We start from the raw sequence: 18,487 nt of genomic DNA on the forward strand, positions 1-18,487 counted from the left end.
GTAGGCGCCGTCCGCTCTACCCGCACCCCGGTCCAGGCTGAGTCCACGTGCCCCGGCTCCCCCTCTGCAGGGGGGTCTCCGGCGGGGCTCTCAGCTGTCCAGCCGCCCCAGACCCCGGAACACACCTTCACAGAGGCCCAGGGCTGCCCGGTTTGCTTGGAGACAGCCGCTTGGGCTCCAGGGCTTAGCCCCCAGCAACGCTCCAGAAAAGCTGAACGAGAAGGGGCAGCTGGAGAGTTGAAAGCTAGATCTAAGGGTGAACTTCCTCATTCACCAACGGGAGATTGTCTGGAGTCAGGAGGGGCCGTCTGCGTCCAGGTTTGTGGTGCTGTCCTGTGGTGCTCCCCTTTTGGAAGTGGAGGAGAGCACGATCACATGGCCAAGTAACCATGTCTAATGGTGCCATGAAGCAAACTGAATAGGGAGGCGTTTGGGGTAGTCCCAGGATGCCCCTGAATGAGGGTCTGAGCTCAGACCTGCAGGATGAGAAGGAGCTGGCTGGCCCAGAACTGGGGAACCACGCCTCCCTGCAGAGAGCATGGCCCAGGCAAAGGCACTAGGGCAGGAAGACGTGCTGGAGGGTCCCCCCATATAGAGACTTGAGCTTCGAGTCTGTGTCACCCTGCCAGGGCCAAAGACCCCCATGGGGGGGGGCGGGAAGAGAGGTGCCTGGCTTGGGTGCCCTGTTCACCAGGCTGTCCCTGGTAGCAGTTGGGAAGGCAACTCTACAAACTTCTGGACAAAGGGTTGGGGCTCTTAGGTCCCGGCCCCTCCCTTCAGTGAGGCTCTCTGGTCTCTGCGCCCTCCCTAGCCCTCTCCTAGCCTCCCCAGGGTGGGGGGCAGTGTTCCCCTCCACCTCTTCCATTCCAGGTTTTGTTTTGTTTTAATTTTTATTTACTTATGATAGTCACACACACACACACAGAGAGAGAGAGGCAGAGACACAGGCAGAGGGAGAAGCAGGCTCCATGCAGGGAGCCTGATATGGGATTCGATCCTGGGTCTCCAGGATCGCGCCCTGGGCCAAAGGCAGGCGCCAAACCGCTGCGCCACCCAGGGATCCCCTTGTTTTGTTTTTTTAAAGATTTTATTTATTTTTTCATGAGAGACACAGAGAGAGAGGCAGAGACACAGGCAGAGGGAGAAGCAGGCTCCATGCAGGGAGCCTGATGTGGGACTCGATCCCGGAATCTGGGATCATGACCTGAGCCAAAGGCAGACACTCAACCACTGAGCTACCCAGGCATCCCCCATTCCAGGTTCTGTTAGGAAAACTCTCTCTACTCCTCCAGCATCATCCCCTGCAAGTTGTAAGAACCTCGGCAGGGAGACAGGAATGCACCTGGCACAGTCCCTCTGTGTTCCTGCTACCCTAATTCTCCTGTGAGGACAGAAGGCCAGAAAACATGGGCATCAGAGGGTGTCCTAGGATAATATTTCAGGATTTCACATGGATGTAGGCTATTGGGTCCATGGCCTGCTCTGAGGGCTGCTTCCAGGCCCCAGACCTGCTCTGTAGGGTGCAGAGACTCACCCTACACAGAGCCTGGGGCATCCTGCAGGCCCTTTCCTGTCACCCCTTCCCCACCCTCCTAGAACAATGCTGCGCTGGGCAGGGCAGCCGTAGAACCAGACTATCCATCCTCCACTTCCTCCCAGCATACTAGGGGAGTGATCTTGCTTCTCTGCCCCCGGATCCCTGCTCCAAAACAGGGCTGGAAGTGATGGCTGTGTTCCCTGCAGGCAGTGTCTGCGTGTTCAGCCAGTCTGCCAGCTCTGGAACTGTCAGCATGTGGGACAGTCATGTGGGACTCGGCATGCATCTCTGCACCTGTCCCAGAGTTTTCAATTTGTCTGGTCCCAGGTGGGGCTTGAGAATTTGCATGTCCAACGAACTGGCTACAGGTCTGGGGACCACACTCTGGGAACCACAGGTTTCCCTGCTGTGACAACACCTGGCATGTAGTAAGGCTTGCAGAAGAGTGCCACCTCTGTAGCCACCGGAGTCCCTGAGAATGGGTGCCGCACCTCCCCGACGCAGCCCCCACCCTCAGGGCCTGCCTCTTGATGACTACAATAGCCTCCCTCTTCTTGCCCTAGTTCTGGGCACCTCCCTAGCTACTCTCCAGGCCCCCGGGGCTTGGCCCTTTGGCCTACTGGCAGCCCTGCTCTCTCCTGCCGCTGCGTCCCATCCCTGAGGACCATCCTTCCCAGGGCAGAGGGGGGTCCCTGCCCATAGACGGAAACACTGCCAGAGAGAAGCTTCTGCCCCCCCCCCCAGCCTACCGTTGAAGTGGGCCAGCAGCCCAGCCCTCACCTGGTCACCGCACATGCGTGCCCCCTCCAGCAGAGCTCTGAGAGGCTTTGCTGGTAAACAGTTGCTTCCAGGATGGCCTGTCAGCCCCATCAATCCTCACCATTTGGTTTTGCTTTGGAGAGTCATTGCTCTTCTGTAAGGCTCTGAGCAAAGTTAATTGACATGAAATTGTATTCAAAATTCAATTTGCTCTCACAGATCCAATTCGGGCCCTATAAATCAGCAGAGCCAGCTATTCCTTTGGGGTTCAGATATGCTTTTTGCTTGCAGGGTGACAGCCAGAAAACCAGTTCTGGCTAACAGGCCAGCCCCTAGTGCCACGTCTATAAACTAAATGTTAGTTCCGCCATGGTAGTAGACGCTCGTGGTTTCCACCTTCCCAGTATTCATTCCACCTCCTTCAGGTTAGAGCACGTCAAAGAACTTGAGATTCGGGATCCCTGGGCGGCACAGCGGTTTAGCACCTGCCTTTGGCCCAGGGCACGATCCTGGAGACCCGGGATCGAATCCCACATCGGGCTCCCGGGGCATGGAGCCTGCTTCTCCCTCTGCCTGTGTCTCTGCCTCTCTCTCTCTCTGCGTGACTATCATAAATAAATAAAAATTAAAAAAAAAAAAAAAAAGAACTTGAGATTCTTAGACTGCTTCCGTGGTCTTGTTTGGGGGCTGAGCTCATTGAGATGCTCCTCCCTCCCCTAGCCAAGGAACAGGCTGGTATGTTAGCTCCGCTGTGATAATGCTGCATAACGAGCAGCCCACAGAATTCCTGTGACTTACAACACTAAGTGTTCTTTTCCTTGCTCCCAGGGCTATGGATTGACCTGAGGGGCTCTGCTTCAGACTCTGGGTCAGGTGCAGGTGTCTCTCTGGAACCCAGGTGGCAGGATGTGAACTACCTGGGGCATTCTCCTGACAAAACTCAGAGGGCCAGGCCGAACCACAGAGGTGCCCAAAAACCTATACTGTAAGCCTTGCATCTTGTCTGTTCACATCTCGTGTGCAGCAAGTCAGGTGGCCAGGGCTGCCCTACATGAGACAGGAAGCCGATGCCTGCCCCCGGGGTTGTGGAGGGCTGGCCCTGCTAACCACATGGCAGAGAATAGGCATGGTTCTGTGGAAGTGAACATGTGGGGATATTCCCACATGCCACAGACCGTCCCTGGAGTCACAATCTGTCCTTAGGACAGTATCCAAGAGATTGATATTTGGGGTGTGCCCATCCCAAATGTGCCTCTTCCCCTAGTTCCTGCTCCACGGGACCTGCTCTGTGGTCAGTTTCTGAGCCTGTCCCACCACCCACTGTCCACACCCACTGTCCTGATCAGCCCTGACGCCAATGTCATTTCTTCCCAGTGGCTGGCTGCTGGCTTCACGCTGAGCCGGGTCCCACATGAGAAACTGGTGCATGCTCTGGCAAGCAGAAGTGAAAGCAGGACCAGTTTACTCCAGATGAGCTTCAAGGCACCTGGGTTTGCCAGGGTTGTGCACCAAGTTGGGATCCACGGTCCCCTGCCCCCCAAGGGCTCTGGTCGTGTCCCTCTGCTTCTTGGTTCTGCAGGAAAGTTGTATCATGTGTGTGGAGGTGGTGAGAGGGCTGTTTATCTTCACAGCTGCTGCCAGCCTTCCCAGAGATGTGCCCTCACCACACGTGCTGTCGCTGTGACGTGGAAGGCCGGGCTGTGGGGCCCAGACGGTGCCCCCTGAGACCTGCAGTCTCTCCCACGGGGATGCCCTCTCCTGCATCTTGGTGCTCGCTCTAATGGGTGAGCACATCTGTCAGCTCCAGAAGAGCAGCTGGGCCTGACTTGATGCCAGCATGCAGTGGGGGCTGGAAGCAATGTGGAGGGCCGCAGGTCTCCCAGCCTCCTAGCTGGCCTGGGGGAAGAGGGGGAGGCTCCAGTGAGAAAGTGGTATCTGCAGGGCATTGTCAGAGCTGGAGGGTGCCGCCCACATGCCCCCTACACCAAACCTGTTCCGAGCTGTGCTGACAGCAGGGGAGGTCTGTGGGAGCAAAGAGAGGCCCCAACAAAGTGCCTGGACTCACAGGGCTCTTCCCTTGATGTTGCTGGAAACCCAAACCCAGACTCTCTTACTTCGTCTTGGAAACTCAGAGGTATTTCCTGGGCCTGAGGTAGAGCTGGACTCCCGAGACGGGCTTTACCTGCAGAGGTGAGTTCAAGATCAAGGGGAAGGACACGGTCTCGCAGAGCCTCCAGGGTGCTCAGCCTGGCTGACACTTTGATCAAGGACTTCGGGCCTCCAGGACCTGATAGAATCTGTTGTTTTAAGCCATGTGGTCTGTGGCCACAGGAAGTGCCATCGGGCCCACACCCTGCCCGGCACCACCCTATGGACCTGGCCATGCCTCACCTCCGTCCGTGGGACAGATGGAAGAAGCCGTGTGCCCGTTCTGAGCCCAGACTTGAGAGATGTGGTGTGTTTCTGCCTGCTGTCCTGCACCTCTGCCGTAGCCTTGAGGAAGGCATGACCAGGCTGGCCCTGCTGGTCCCAGATACCACGGCCATGGTGCCTAGGAATACCCACCCTAGAGTGAGTCCAGCTGAAATGAATAGGCACAGGCAGCCTTCAGACACGTGAACCATAAATATGCATTGTCAGAGATGCTAGGATCCTGAGTGCTTGTTACTCAGCACTTTTATGGACTACCTGACAGGTGCAGATGGGGCTGATGCAGGAGGGGCCGCAGCCATGCTGCTCCGAGGCGGCCGGTGCCTTCAGTTGGGGATCGTGAGGGGCCTGCCACAGGGGGACTGAAATGTTTCCACTCCACCAGGCCAGGCAACAGGAAGGAACACATCGTTGGTGACTTTCAGAACATCTGTGGTGCACAGTGAGGGGGTGGAGATCTCCAGAGGCGCAGACTTGGCTCCCCCAGGGCCTGCGGTTGGCCAGCAGAGGTGAGTACTTAGCTAATCATTACACTCTGAGTTACCAATTCCTTTTACTTGTCGGTTTCTGTAGCACAGAGGCGGTGGAGGCCACAGCTGAGTGACTGTGCAGGGGACACAATGTGGACAGTAGCTGGAGAGCAGCTTCCTACCGAGGAAGCATGGTGCAGTGGTGTGACAGTGATGACGGTGATGATGGTGATGAGACCGACAGCTCTCAGTTGTTGGGAACTTGGTATTACCACATATGGTTCCAAATACTTTCCCCTGCAAACTCATTGAGTCTTTACAAGACTCTTGGTTGCAGGTGGAGGTCTTACCAATTCTTAATAGCAATTTGCAGTTGTCCCCTAGGGGAAAATGTTACATGTTACCCATGCCACAGTCCAGAAGCAGAGCATGGCTTGTAGCATTCATTGGCTTCTGCTCTTCTTACTTGGTACTTTATAGGTACAACATGGCTGCTGCAGCTCCAATCATCATGTCCTTACTCCAAAGGCCCATGCAGAGAAGGAAAGCCGACTGAGTGCCAGTCCAAGGAGTTCTCGCTGATCAGAACAGAGTTTCATAGCTATTAATTGTTGTAAAGGTCGCTGGGAAAATGAAAATCCAACAAAGGGCAGGGGGGAGGAATTTGCTATGACTGCCTTAAGCCAGATGGGATTTATCATAAGGCCCAGGGAAGGGGACCCATCTTCCCTGTGGTCAAGGGCTTTCTGCCTCTTGAGGAACAGCCTGGAGCTGTGTAAGCAGGGGAGCAGGGCACGTGTGGCTGTTTGGGGGACGGTGAGCCCTGTGCCATCGCGCCAACTTTGGTAACAGGATCCTGATTTTCTCTGGGGTCACTTTCTCCTTTGCTCATTCTGTGAAATTAGGGAAGTGTCAAGTCTCATCGGCCAAGTTTTGCCAATTGAAAAATCACATTTCCCTGTCCCCAGAGATTGGTCCAGGGATGGGTCGTCACCCTTGGAAGGGAAAGTCACTGTTTCCCTCAGGTTTTGGGGGCGTTCTGGTCGACATTTTGAACTTCTAGATCCTGCTATACCTGAAGGCAGAACGTCCCATGCACTGCACAGACACATAACTCACTACATCCCCCTTTTGCTTACGCCAGTTTGTGTTGGGTCTTCTGCCGCAAGCACATCTTCCTGAAGGAGAGCTGCGTGAGATGACCCCACCACCCGTTGGAAGCCCATGCAGGCCGCAGAGCCAGGTGGGCCCTGGATTTTCTCATTCCTGTGCCTTGAAGCTGGATACTCCTCCCCAGACTCCTGGCCGCACTCGGTCAGGGCTGATGCCACCAACGGACTGCTCCAGGCAGGCGGTGGCCCCGGGGACTCCGGCACCGGCAGCTGTGTGGCACTGTGCTGTCCGCGCTCTCTCCGTTCGCTGGGCGAACACTTTCTGAGCTCTGCGGGGCTTCGGAACGTACCTAAGGTCATGGAAAGCCCGGGGCGGGGGTGGGGTGGGGGAAGCCGATGGCATCTGTGTGTGTCAGCTCTTCTTTCCCAAACGCCCGCCTGCATGTGCATGAGGGCAGGAGGGCATCCAGGGAGGGGGTGGGTCGAGTGCCAGCTCAGGAGTAGGTGTCAGTGCGCAGCCGGGGCTCCACGTGCTCCTGCCTGCCTACAACCCAGCTGTGACGGACCAGGTTACGTGGTGGTGACCCGCTCTGACCGCCAGCTCCTCGCTACTGGTTTAGTTCTTGCCCACGCACTGGGGGTGGGGTGGGGGCCTGCTCCACATAGTCACTTAAGGGTCCGGGTGCCTCAAGGGTCTGTCATCGCCTGTGAAAGGGAGCCCAGGACCCTGCCTCCTTCATCAGTCCTGCTGTCCTCTGTGTGGCCCTATTCTTAGCTAGGCTCACACCTGGAGTAGCAACATGGCCCTGAACTGAAGCTCCAGCAGCACACTCTCCCGGAGTAAGGACTCCAGCAGGACGGTCCCACTAAAATCCCAGGGTTCACTCTGATTGGACTGACTTGGGCTGCTTGCCCAAGCTTGATCAACTATCATCACCGTCACTGTCAACTCCGTCACCGTTACCATCGCCACCATCACCATCGCCACCATCACCATCATCCTTTTTTTTTTTTTTCGTCACCATCATCCTAAGGATGAAAGTGGAGTTGGAGGTGATGAAGTGTGAGGGTACAAGGAAGACTTCTCTGGTCACAGGGGTCTCCAGCCCCCATGTCAGGCAAGAGAGCTTCACTGCATGAGGAGAGTCAGAAGGGCACACTGGAAACATCAGAGCTAGGACAAGCCTTTGCTGAAGGATTCATGTGTTGGCTCCAGGCTCACCTTCTCTAGGGTATCACTTTTGCTTGTGTGGTGTGGAGACAGGATTTGGCTCACACAAGACAGTTGGGGGTAAATTGTAGAATTTTCCTCCAGGAAAGCAGAATTGGATGTGGGGCACCCCCTTCCCAGTCTCCTGGGCCCCACTTTCAATGCCAGCATCAGGGCAGGAAGCACGGAGGTGTGGGAGGGTTCCTATCCAGGCCAACCGATGCACAGTCTCCTGCCTGAGCACTGTTGGGTCAGGATGAGGCAAGGGGTACATCCCAGGGCAGATAGCTGGACGCATGATGGAGCAGAGGCTGGATCTCACAGGACTCCTTGGCTGGCTCTGCACGCAGCCCCGGGGATGCGGAAGGCTCTGGCTTCTGTTACAGAGACACGTGTGCAGTTCTCCTTGGTTTTCCTGTCTCCTGACGCTGTTCTAAAGATGGAGAAATGCTAATGTCATAAGGAAAGGCCTTTGGGGTCCTGATGGCCCAGAAGTGGAGGATACTCAGAGTAGGGATGTTTCGGGCATCAGTTGCCAATGGCACAGAGAGACCAAGGCCCCCGGGGGGATGACTTGTACAAAGTCACATAGGATGGGTTGGGGTGGATCCAGGGCACAGTCCATTTGCAGGGATCTTTCAGGAGCCAAAGGACACTGGAGAGGACTCTCAATGGAAAACCCAAGCCAGTCAGGCATGAATAAAATAGAACTACGTTAGTTAGCACAGGTGCATGGGGGTGCCAGGCAGGCTGCCTTCAGGTATGGCTGAATCTAGAGGCCAACCCAGGCCGACATGTCTGAGCCTCCCTGGTTCTGTGCTTTGCTGCTCACCTTCCTGATTGTTCGCGCAGACCCCGGAGCATCACTGGTTTGACAAAGGCCACCATCCCGTACCTGTCCAGGTTATGGACATGGGGGGCGGGAATGGCACACACTGACCAGCCAGACCTGGGTTTGGCCAAGGAGACAGTAAGGCTCCTGGGACTGCGAAGGATGCTCTTCACAGCAGGCTGAGGTGCCATTAGCAAGAAAGGGTGGGCAGTGGCAGAAAGGGTCCCTGTGCCTGACAAAGGTATACCATGGCCCCGAGAAATGCAGGGTGTGGCAGTACTGTCTGCCCCTCCCAGGGGAAGCTCCTGGCTGTGAGCAGGTACCTGCCATGTGCATGCTCTGGGGGCTGGGCCAGCAGCCTGGCCCAGAGGTCCTGGGGAAGTGGCAGCCCATGTGCTCTGAGCTTTTCCATGGCAACAGCTAGACCAGCTGACTGCTCAGCTCAGCAGCTGCTTATGAGCCTCTGGGCAGGTGGATGGGGAGGCCACACTCCGCATCCTACTAAGGGTGGGCATCAGGTGGGGCCAGGATGGTCACCGATACCCCAGGTTCTCCTGGGCCCTTAAAACCTCATGGTTTTAGGGTCAGACCTGACATTTTCTGGGTGGATGACCTGGAACACAGGTAATCTGGGTTTTAGTTTCCTCATCTGTAGGACACAAAGAATCATGCCCACGTCCTGGGTTTGGGGACAGTCATAGGTTAATGAAATGGAATCCGTGGGGCCTCCTCATGGGGCAGTTCGAGGATGGTGAGAAAGATGCGGGCCTGAGGCTGGCCTCAGGGAAGCGCCAGGAGATGTCCTTTGGAAAGTGGGGATGATCGAAGTTAGATGCTCCGGTCTAAGAAGGCAGGTGCGCTGTGGAGGAATGAGCCACAGAACAGAGTCCTTCCTTCTTCGTTGATCTAACAGACCTCAGGCTCTTCAGGGCAGTGCTTAGCAGCCCCATCCTGGGTGATTGGAGCTGTGGATGCTCCAGCAACAGCAGTGTCACAGGGGGGTTGGGGAAGGCCTGGTGACGTTTGTGGAAGGTGTGGCACTGCGAAGGGAGCCCTATGGGGTGACTGGGAGTGGACCGGATTCCCTGTAAATGCATATTGCAAATTCTAGGGTGACCACAAAAATTCTTTTCCAAGAAATATTGTTGATGCCCTGGAAAGGGATGCAGGTATTTTGGGGTGCAGGGAAGCACGGGGTGAGGAGGCTCTGGGCCCAACACAGGAGAGAGCCATTCCCACAGGGGCTGTAGGCTGTGGGGAGGGACAGAGACTGGGACAGAGATGCAGAAGAAGGGAGGGATGGAGGGACAGAGGGAGGGAGTAGGCTCAGGACAGCGCAGGGTCAGGGCACAGAGGTGCCAGGGAGACACCCTACCCTCTCTCCTGCTGGTGCTGCCCTCTGGGCAGGGAGCCCCGGACTGGTCACCTCCAGCACCAGAGTGGGATGGTGAGGCTGCAGCCTCTGACATCCAAACAGAAGTTCCAGAAGTACAGATGGGTGACCTTCATCCTGAGGATGGCTGGAACCCGCAGCCCGGGGCCTGAGCCAGCCGGGGCTTTGGGGTTTGTCCTGGGAGGCTATTCTCTGTGCTGGCAGAGTCTGGCCCCCAAGGTGTTTCCATTACTGTCCCCATAACCACCTCAGACAGATTCTCTGCCCACCAGGGAGAGTTGGGCAGTGGCCCTCTGGCAGAGGGTGAATTTGTTGTTCAAGCAAGAATGGTTTTGGGAAGCCCTCGGGGTGGACGTACAGCCTCATGCTTACTCTGGCTGCATGGGCTGGTTGTGGCTTCTTCTGGGCACTCTGTGGGCGCCGCTGTGGCCAGAGCGGGACGGGCTGGGGACACTGGGGCGTCCATCCCAGTCAGCCAGCCCTTGGAGGGGCTTGTGGAGCTGTGGGGGCTCAGGGGCAGAAGCCACAGTTAAATGGATCCAGGGGCCTCCCAACAGGCTACGGGCCAAGATGCAGAGGAGCAGGTAGGCGGCAGCAGGACCACATGTGTGCAGGGTGGATCCTGGGTGGTGGGCACCGTGTGGAACCAGGCTGGACTGTGGCAGGCAGAGTTCTAAAGTACAGGGCACGGCATCGGGCAGTGAGGGAAGGGACTGAGTCAGGGAGGAGTGTGGAAAACGTGTGGGGTAGTATGCAGGGAGGATGTGACACAGGAGCCGCTGGGCCAAATGCAGGAGGGATGTGTGCACAGTCTAGCGTCCTGTGTGACCTGGGGCCTGAGTCAGGGCAGACCTGTGGGCCGTGGTGGCCCTCAGCTCGTCCCAATCATGATAAAGCCTCCCGTGGGGGACCTGCTGTCCATACAGATGTTAACAAGACACAACATTTGGCTCAAGCCCGTGATGAACGCTTTTCCAAGGGGCAGGGAGGGGGGTTGGGCATAGGTGGAGGGGGTTCAGCCCACCCCCAGCCCTGCAATCTGTCACTGGTTCCTGATGGCATTCTGGGAATCTGGAAGGCACCCCAGCCTGCTTCCCTGCCCTCACATCCCACTGGGCCATTCACCGATTCCAAACCGTATTGATTAAGCCTGTGCTCTGGGCTGGGTGCCACGTTCCCCACTAGGATGCAGAGACAGGGTGGAGATGCTAAGTGAGTCTGGGGGGCAGTTGGCATTGGTTGTTCTGTGAGAAACACCAGCTGTGAAGTGGGGGAGCCCAGTGCACACAGGACCCCTGCTTCTGACACCTTCGGCTGGTCTGGGGTCCCCGAGACCCTCTCCAGTTGGACAGACCCCTAGGAGGACTCTTGAGCTCCCTGAGAGCTGTTTTCTCACACCAGAGTTTACTTTTTCTTTTTTTACTTTTTTTTTTTAAGATTTTATTTATTTATTCATAAAGATGCAGAGAGAGAGAGAGAGAGAGAGGCAGAGACACAGGCAGAGGGAGAAGCAGGCTCCATGCAGGGAGCCTGACGTGGGACTCGATCCCGGGACTCCAGGATCATGCCCTGAGCTGCAGGCGGCGCTAAACCGCTGAGCCACGGGAGCTGCCCTCACACCAGAGTTAAATACAGGGAAGGGCACAGGGCAGGCCCAGGAGGTCCCCAAAGCCCCATCTCTGGGGCCCTCCCCGTGGGGCTGTGGACAGAGTCGGCTCTAGCCCTGACATGGGACAGCAAGCACCGGGCACTGCCAACCAGGGGGCTCCCACCTCAGTGTCGTCTCTGTAGGACTGTGGGGCCCGGTGGCTGCTGGTGCCCAGCCCGTCCCAGGCCGGAGCAAATGCCGTGAGGCCCAAAGCTCCACCGTGACCTGTGTGTGGGCTCCGAAAGGCCGGTCCGGGCGGCCGGCACTCCTAGTGGACAGGGCACTGGGGGCCTGCGTCCCTCCGGGGAGCTGGGCAGAGGCCAGCCCTCAGTGTGGGAGAGGTGACCATTTACCCCACCCTCCACGAAGCTGACCTGTTTTCCTGGCATCTCTCTTGGTCTCAGGGAGGAGCAGATGGAGGAGCCACCATGGCAGGGGCCAGGCATCCTTCCAGGAGGCAGAGATGGGCTGCTACAGCTGCTGGCAGTGGCCGTTGGGTACTGCCACCATGCTCAAGGCCAGGCTGGGCACGGGGGACAGAGATGGTGACCCGAGGCTGTGCTGCATTTGCACTCATTCTGCAGGCTTGGCTTGGGCACTCGCTGTATCCCTGTGTTCTGGGCCCAGGTGCAGCCTCTGTTAATCTGCTATACGTGGGGCAGGTGCCACAGGGAGACAATGCGGTAGGGAGGGAGCGGGAAGGGGAGGGCCCGCTGCAGGCACCTCCCCTGCAACCCCTGAGGACTGAGCTGTGGGGGGGGGGGGGGGGGAAGGTCAGCTCACAGCTGAGTTGGGATGCCCCATCCCTCCTGGTCTCTCAGAAACTGGGAGGTACACCTGCTCCCGGGTTCTCGGGCCTTAGAACTTGGACTGTATCACATGGTGGGCTTTCCCAGGTGCCCACGGGCGGGTGCGGGCCTGGGACTGCTCAGCCTCCCTGACCAAGTGAACCAGCAGGGGGCCAGGGTGGGCCTGGCGGGCCCTTCTCCTCCTCCCCGTATTGGATGCACTCCCTGGGGGGCTGCCCTTGCCCACTATGGCACTCACCTACAGGGGAAGCCAGACGGTACCCCCATGGGGTGGGTGTGGGGACAGAGGGACATGGAAAGGCCTTGAGGGTTTCCCACTGGCCTCAGCAACCGGGAAGGAGCGGTTGTTTCTCAAGTCGGGGACGCGGCCGGGGGGATGGGGCGGTGGTTTGGGGAGCTGCATTTGTTTCCTGGGGCTGCCATAACAAAGCACCACAAAACCCGGGCGGCTTCAAACCACAGAAATGTGTTCTCTCTCAGTTCTGGAGGCCACAAGTCTGAGGTCCAGGTGTCCGCAGGGCCTGGCTCCCTCTGGAGGGGCCAGGGGAGGGTCCTTCCCGCCTCGGCCAGCTTCTGGCTCCCGGTCCTGGGCTTCTGTGGCCCTCACCCACATCTCTGACCTGGGCTTCCCCCCTCCCCCCACCGCCCTCTACTTCCCTAGGGCCACAGGAGGCCTGGAGGGTGTCTGTGGGTGTGGCCTAGGTGTGAATGGGAAGATCTTAGGTCTCCAGGTGGAATTTGCTCAGGAGGAAATGTCTAACACCAGGTGGTTAGCAGAATAACAATAAGCCTTCAGGGACGTGTTGACTATTTGCTGGCACCTATGAGGGCTCCATCCCACTGCCTCCCTCCTGCACTAGGGACCACCCCGGCAGGGTCAGCGTGCAGCTCCCTGCTGATGCTCCCTGTGGATGTGGAGGGTCAAAGGTCAAGATCACTCAGCTGGAAGCGTGGTGCTGAGGTTCCCAGGCTTGTGTGCCCCCTTCCAGGCTGTCCTGCGCGGAAAGAGAAGCCAGAGCAGCATTTGGCAGAGGCCCATGGACTCCGAGGGGTGGTGGGCAGGAGGCCAGCCTCCAGCTGGTGCTGGGTCATATCCCTTCTGCCTGGAGAGCACCAGCTGTGACATGGAAAGTGATATTTGCGATGGGGACTCATCTGGAAGGCCGTGAGGGGGCCCTGGGCACCACAGCTTCACCGGGCCAAGGGTGACTGCCGGGGCTGTGGCCAGAATCACCACTCACTCGTTCGTCCCCTCAGCAGCAGGTTGGATGGCGGGCGTGCTGTGTCAGAACCCGTCCTGGACACCGGCAACTAGCAGAGGCCAAGTCCAAAGGGGCCCTGGCCCATGTGGGCTTTCACGGGGGCAGCTTCCCGGCAGAAGGAAGCGGCCCTGACCTGTTTCCAAGATCGTCCACCGCACACACTGGGAAGGTGTCCAAAAGCCAGGGATGCTAGAGCATCTGTGGGTGACCCACTGGGGGGTCAGGCAGGGCAGGGGCAGGCCACCAGGAGCTCCTAGGTCTGGGAGCAGGAGAGGAAGGCCCAGCTGAGGGTGGACAGTTGCAGGGGTCCCTGAGGAGTGAGGCACAGGCCACGGGGGCAGCCTGGTGGACTGGACTCTTCCAGACAAGAGTTGAGCTGCCCCTTAGGCTGCAGACTTTATACATTCATTCAGATTTCAGTAAGGGTGGAGGCGAGAGAGATTTTCATTTCTTTGACTTTTCAGGTTTTTCCCGTTTTTGTTTTTGTTTTTTAAGATTTTATTTATTGGGATCCCTGGGTGGCGCAGCGGTTTGGCGCCTGCCTTTGGCCCAGGGCGCGATCCTGGAGACCCGGGATCAAATCCCACGTCGGGCTCCCGGTGCATGGAGCCTGCTTCTCCCTCTGCCTGTGTCTCTGCCTCTCTCTCTCTCTCTCTCTCTCTCTGTATGACTATCATAAATTAAAAAAAAAAAAAAAGATTTTATTTATTTATTCATGAGACACAGAGACAGAGGCACAGACACAGGCAGAGGGAGAAGCAGGCTCCATGCAGGGAGCCCAACGCAGGACTCAATCCCTGGACTCCAGGATCATACCCTGAACTGAAGGCAGATAGATGCTCAACCGCTAAGCCATCCGGGCGTCCCTCCCAGCAGTTTTTAACTAAAACTTTCACACACAGAGAGAAGCTGCAGGAATGTCCTGTGCAGATCTGCGTACCCGCCACCCAGACTCTGCCAGTGCTGGCTCTCCCTGCGCCGCCCCCCCCAGCTCCCCCTCTCTCTGGGCAGCTGGGGCTGGCAGGCAGCTGGGGTGGGTGGCCAAACAGGTCTACACAAACAGGGGCTGAAGATCCCAGGAGTTCATCCTCCCTGTTCTGGGGCCAGAAGTCTGAGATCTGGGGCTGCAGGCCGTCGCTGCCCTGGTGGCCACTGGTGTCCTAGGCCCGTGGCCATCTCTGCCTTGCCATCCTGTGCCCTCCCCTCTGTGTCTCTTGTAAGGACGTATGTCCCTGGATTTGGGGCTACCCTCATCGAGGGTCAAGAATAATTACATCACAAAGACCCCTTTTCCAGCTAAAGTCCACATCCCTAATGGACACCTGTCTTGGGGACCACCAAATAGGGGAGAGAGCTGCTTTCAGGGGGAGGTGCTGGCACAAGTGAGTGTAGTGGGGTTGCTGGTCATCTCTGAGAATGCAGAGGTGGGTCTTAGGAACTGCGAGGGGTGGGCTGAGGGATGGGGTGCTGGGGGTGACCCCAACACTGGTCTTGTCCCTCTGCACTGCTTCCACCTCATTTCTGAGCTCACAAACACGGATAATGATGATAATTAAGTACAGATTAAGATTTAAATTTGAGGTGTGACCTACAAAGGTGAGTCCCTGACATCCTGAAGATTAGTCGTGGGTGGGAGTGGGGGCAGATGCAGGAGGCTCTGGGACAGAAAAAGGGAGGATCCTGGTCCTCCCGCTGCAGAAGAGGACAGTCTCTTTACTGGGGTCCCCAGGGTTCACTGGGTGGGGCTCTGGGCCCTGAGGACGGCAGGCTTTGAGCGCTGGCTCTGACTTCATCTCCATGATTCCTTCCCATCCCTGCCATTCCCCTCAGACCAGGGGTGCAAGCCAGGCCCCCATCCCCAGGAACAGACTGGCCGATGCATCCATGAAGCCATGAGCAAACCTCAGGCCTGGGGGTGTCCACATGTCCCCCGCCCCAGCAGTGCTGGCAGGACTCCTGGCTGGGAGTCAAGGCTAGGGAGACCCAAGCAGGTTCCCGTTTCCCAAGGGCACAGGGCCTAGAGCCGAGGACCACCAAGACACAGAGGCTTTGGGGCCATTCTCTGCTCCCAAGTGATGCTCAAGGATGTCCAGGAAGGAAGTAGTCCTGCAGGCAGGTCCCCTGCTTCCTAACTAGTCAGAAGGAAGATCTTCACGGCTCAAAGCTGCACGCCTTGCGTCTCCCAGCTCTCTGGTCTGATGTCCATGTGTGGGCCGGGCTGGTTCTGTCTGGAGGCCCCGGGGACAGTCGAATCCCCGCCCATTTTCTGGTTCCGGGGATGCTGCCCTCACCTCTGCTCTGCTCTCTGCCCCAACCTCTGGCTTGTGCCCTTCCCGGACTGATCCCTACTCCCTCTTGTAAGGACCCCCGTGGCGACATGGCTCCCGTAATCCAGAACAGTCTCTCATTGAAGAACCTTAATTTAGCAATTGCTTCAGAGTCCCTTTTCCCTTTTAATGTGACATATTCACAAGTCTCAGAGAGTAGGACCTGGTGTCTTTCTGCCCACCATAGCTGTGTGACCCAACAAGGCCACTGACATCTGTGAATGTCAGCGAGGTGTTCGGCAGACTTTCAACACATTCTGGGGGGAGGCTGGATGCTGAGGGAGGTGTGGCCACTGGGTCGCGGGTCCCAGTCCGCTGCCGGAAGATGGCCCTCCTCCAAGTGCCGGCCTGGGGACAGGTGGCCTGTGTGCCAATTCTGGCTCCATGCTGCATGTGGCCTCGGATGAGGCCCTGTTCCCTCAGCGGGAGCACAGCCCACCTCAGAGGAGCATGAGGGTTCTGGCAAGACAGCCCCTGTGCGGCAGGGAGTGTTTTCATGGATGCTGTGGAGCACTCTCCGCTGTCCCTGAGGGCTCTGCCCTTTCCCTGGAACCTGGCCAGCGTGACATAGGGCCGCTGGGGACAACTACCCTACAGCCCATGTGGGGCGAGGCCACGGGGAGGTGGGGAAGGAACAGGGCCCTCAGCCCCAGCCACGCATCCTGGAAATGGGCCCTCCGGCTCACGGGGCTACCCTGGAGACCGCATCTGCAGCAGAGACGCACCCGAATGGCAGGTTCCTAAGCCAAGGAGGTGAGTGCAGTGGTTAAGCCACCAAGTTTTGGGGTTTTGTCAAGTGGTATCAGAAAACTGATGCGCCACTCGAAGCGCTGAGCACAATGTAAGCGCGTGGTCGGTGCTCGAGGGAGGCAGCTCTGCTCGTCATGGGGATCAGCCTTCCCCGCTGTGGTAGGACCTGAAATCCTGTGGGCGTGTTAGGAGCGCATGTGCTCAAGGGAACACATTCAGACACCAGACAACTCTCCTTGGAGGCTGGAACGAGCCCCTGCCTGCAACTTTGTCTGGGGGTCTTGGGATCCAGGCCCTGAAAGGGGTGCAGAGGTGCCATCAGTGCCCAGAGCCCCTCTTTGGGTCTAAGAACCACTAGGAGGTTCCACAGGGAGGAAGTTTCCTTGCTGCCTGGTGTGCCCTGGGGCTTTGTGGGCGTTGTGTCTGCCCTCCAGGGCCCTCAGAGGGAGGGGAGGAGGGCTTCCTGCAGCCATGGACCCTCAGGGTGTCAGGGAGGTGGGGTGCCTCACGGTGTACCCCTCTGTTGCCGCCCCTGCCTCTGCAGCAGAGCCCCAGGCAGGCACCTGCCACCAGGTCAGACCAGGGCAGGGAGCTCTCTAGGGGGTGATTTTTTTCCCCAAGGGACATTGGCAACATCTGGAGACACTTTAGTTTTCACACTAGGTGTCTTTCTCCATGTCTCTGGGCTCCTCTGCCTCCCCCAGGAAAGGACTCTTGTGGAGACACCCGATCATCCAGGATAATCCTGTTTTAAGGTCAACTGATTAGCGGCTTTAATTCCATATGCAGCCTTAATCCCCCTGCCATGTAACCTAATACATTCATAGGTTCCGGGATTAGTGTGGCAGTAAGGCCTCACTTTAACTTGATTACATCAGCAAAGACTTTTCCCCAAATAAGGTGACACACATAGGTGCTGGAGGTTATGCTGGGGCACATTGTTCTGGGGGCAATTCAGCCCCTGACAAGACCTTAGATGAGTATGCGTGTGCTGAGCAGCCAGACGGGGTAGGGACAGGGGTCTAGGGCCCGCCTTGCCCTCAGAGAGCCACCTTGCCTGCCTCTGGCATCTCTGCAGGAACCAGGAGGAAGTTAGAAACCTCCAGCCACGTGCCTGCTCACAGCCTGGTTGTAAAGGGGCCCCTCCTGTTGCCTCTTGCTCTCCAGCTGGCTAATCTGATGGCTCGTGGGGCAGCGGTCCTTGGGGCTCCTCCAGGGCAAGAGGGCTGCTGAGGACTCCGAGGTCTGGGCCTGGAGTTCATGTGGCATCCCTTCCCACATCTAATGGTCCAGGCTGGACACAAGGCTGGCTCTGATTTGGAGTATGGCAAGTAGCCCCCCCTTGCTGGGAAGATGGCCAGGTTGCACTGGGAAGGGCCTGAGTGCAGGGGGCAGCAGGACCTGGCTGTATTTGCGGCCCACAGCCCAGCAGGGCCTTTGCTTGATTGTTGTTCTGACCGTCAGGAAGGTTGCTGCCCCAGTCTGGTGGGTGTGCACCTGCATGCCTGCGCGTACTCACATCCACGCGCTCACACAGAGACCCAGGGTTTTCTTTATAAAGCACCTCAACACCTGTATTTATTCCAAATAAATGGCTCTCCCTGCCTGGGTCTGTCCACCTGTGTGCTGGTGCCATGCTGAGGGTGATGAGCTCTCAAGCTATTCCTAATGCCCCCTGCATGCCCCTCTGCCCTGGCCCTTGGAGCAGAGAGAAGGAGGGGACCCCCTACCAGTCTGTGGCACTCCTCCCAGCAGACCCTGGAGACCCTGCACCCTCCCAGGCAGTCTTGCCCAGACCCCTGCCTCCCACCACCAGCCTCTGCTCTCACGAGGGAGCCAGTGCCTCTGGCTTGCCCTGGGACCCTCCTGGGACGCTGGCCACTCTGCCTCCACCTTGTCTGTAGGCAGCCAGCGCTCCACTGGCTGCACAGATGCTCAGATTTGGGGA

This window comes from Vulpes vulpes, chromosome 10 (assembly GCF_048418805.1).
Source record: "Vulpes vulpes isolate BD-2025 chromosome 10, VulVul3, whole genome shotgun sequence".
Taxonomy (NCBI): Eukaryota; Metazoa; Chordata; class Mammalia; order Carnivora; family Canidae; genus Vulpes; species Vulpes vulpes.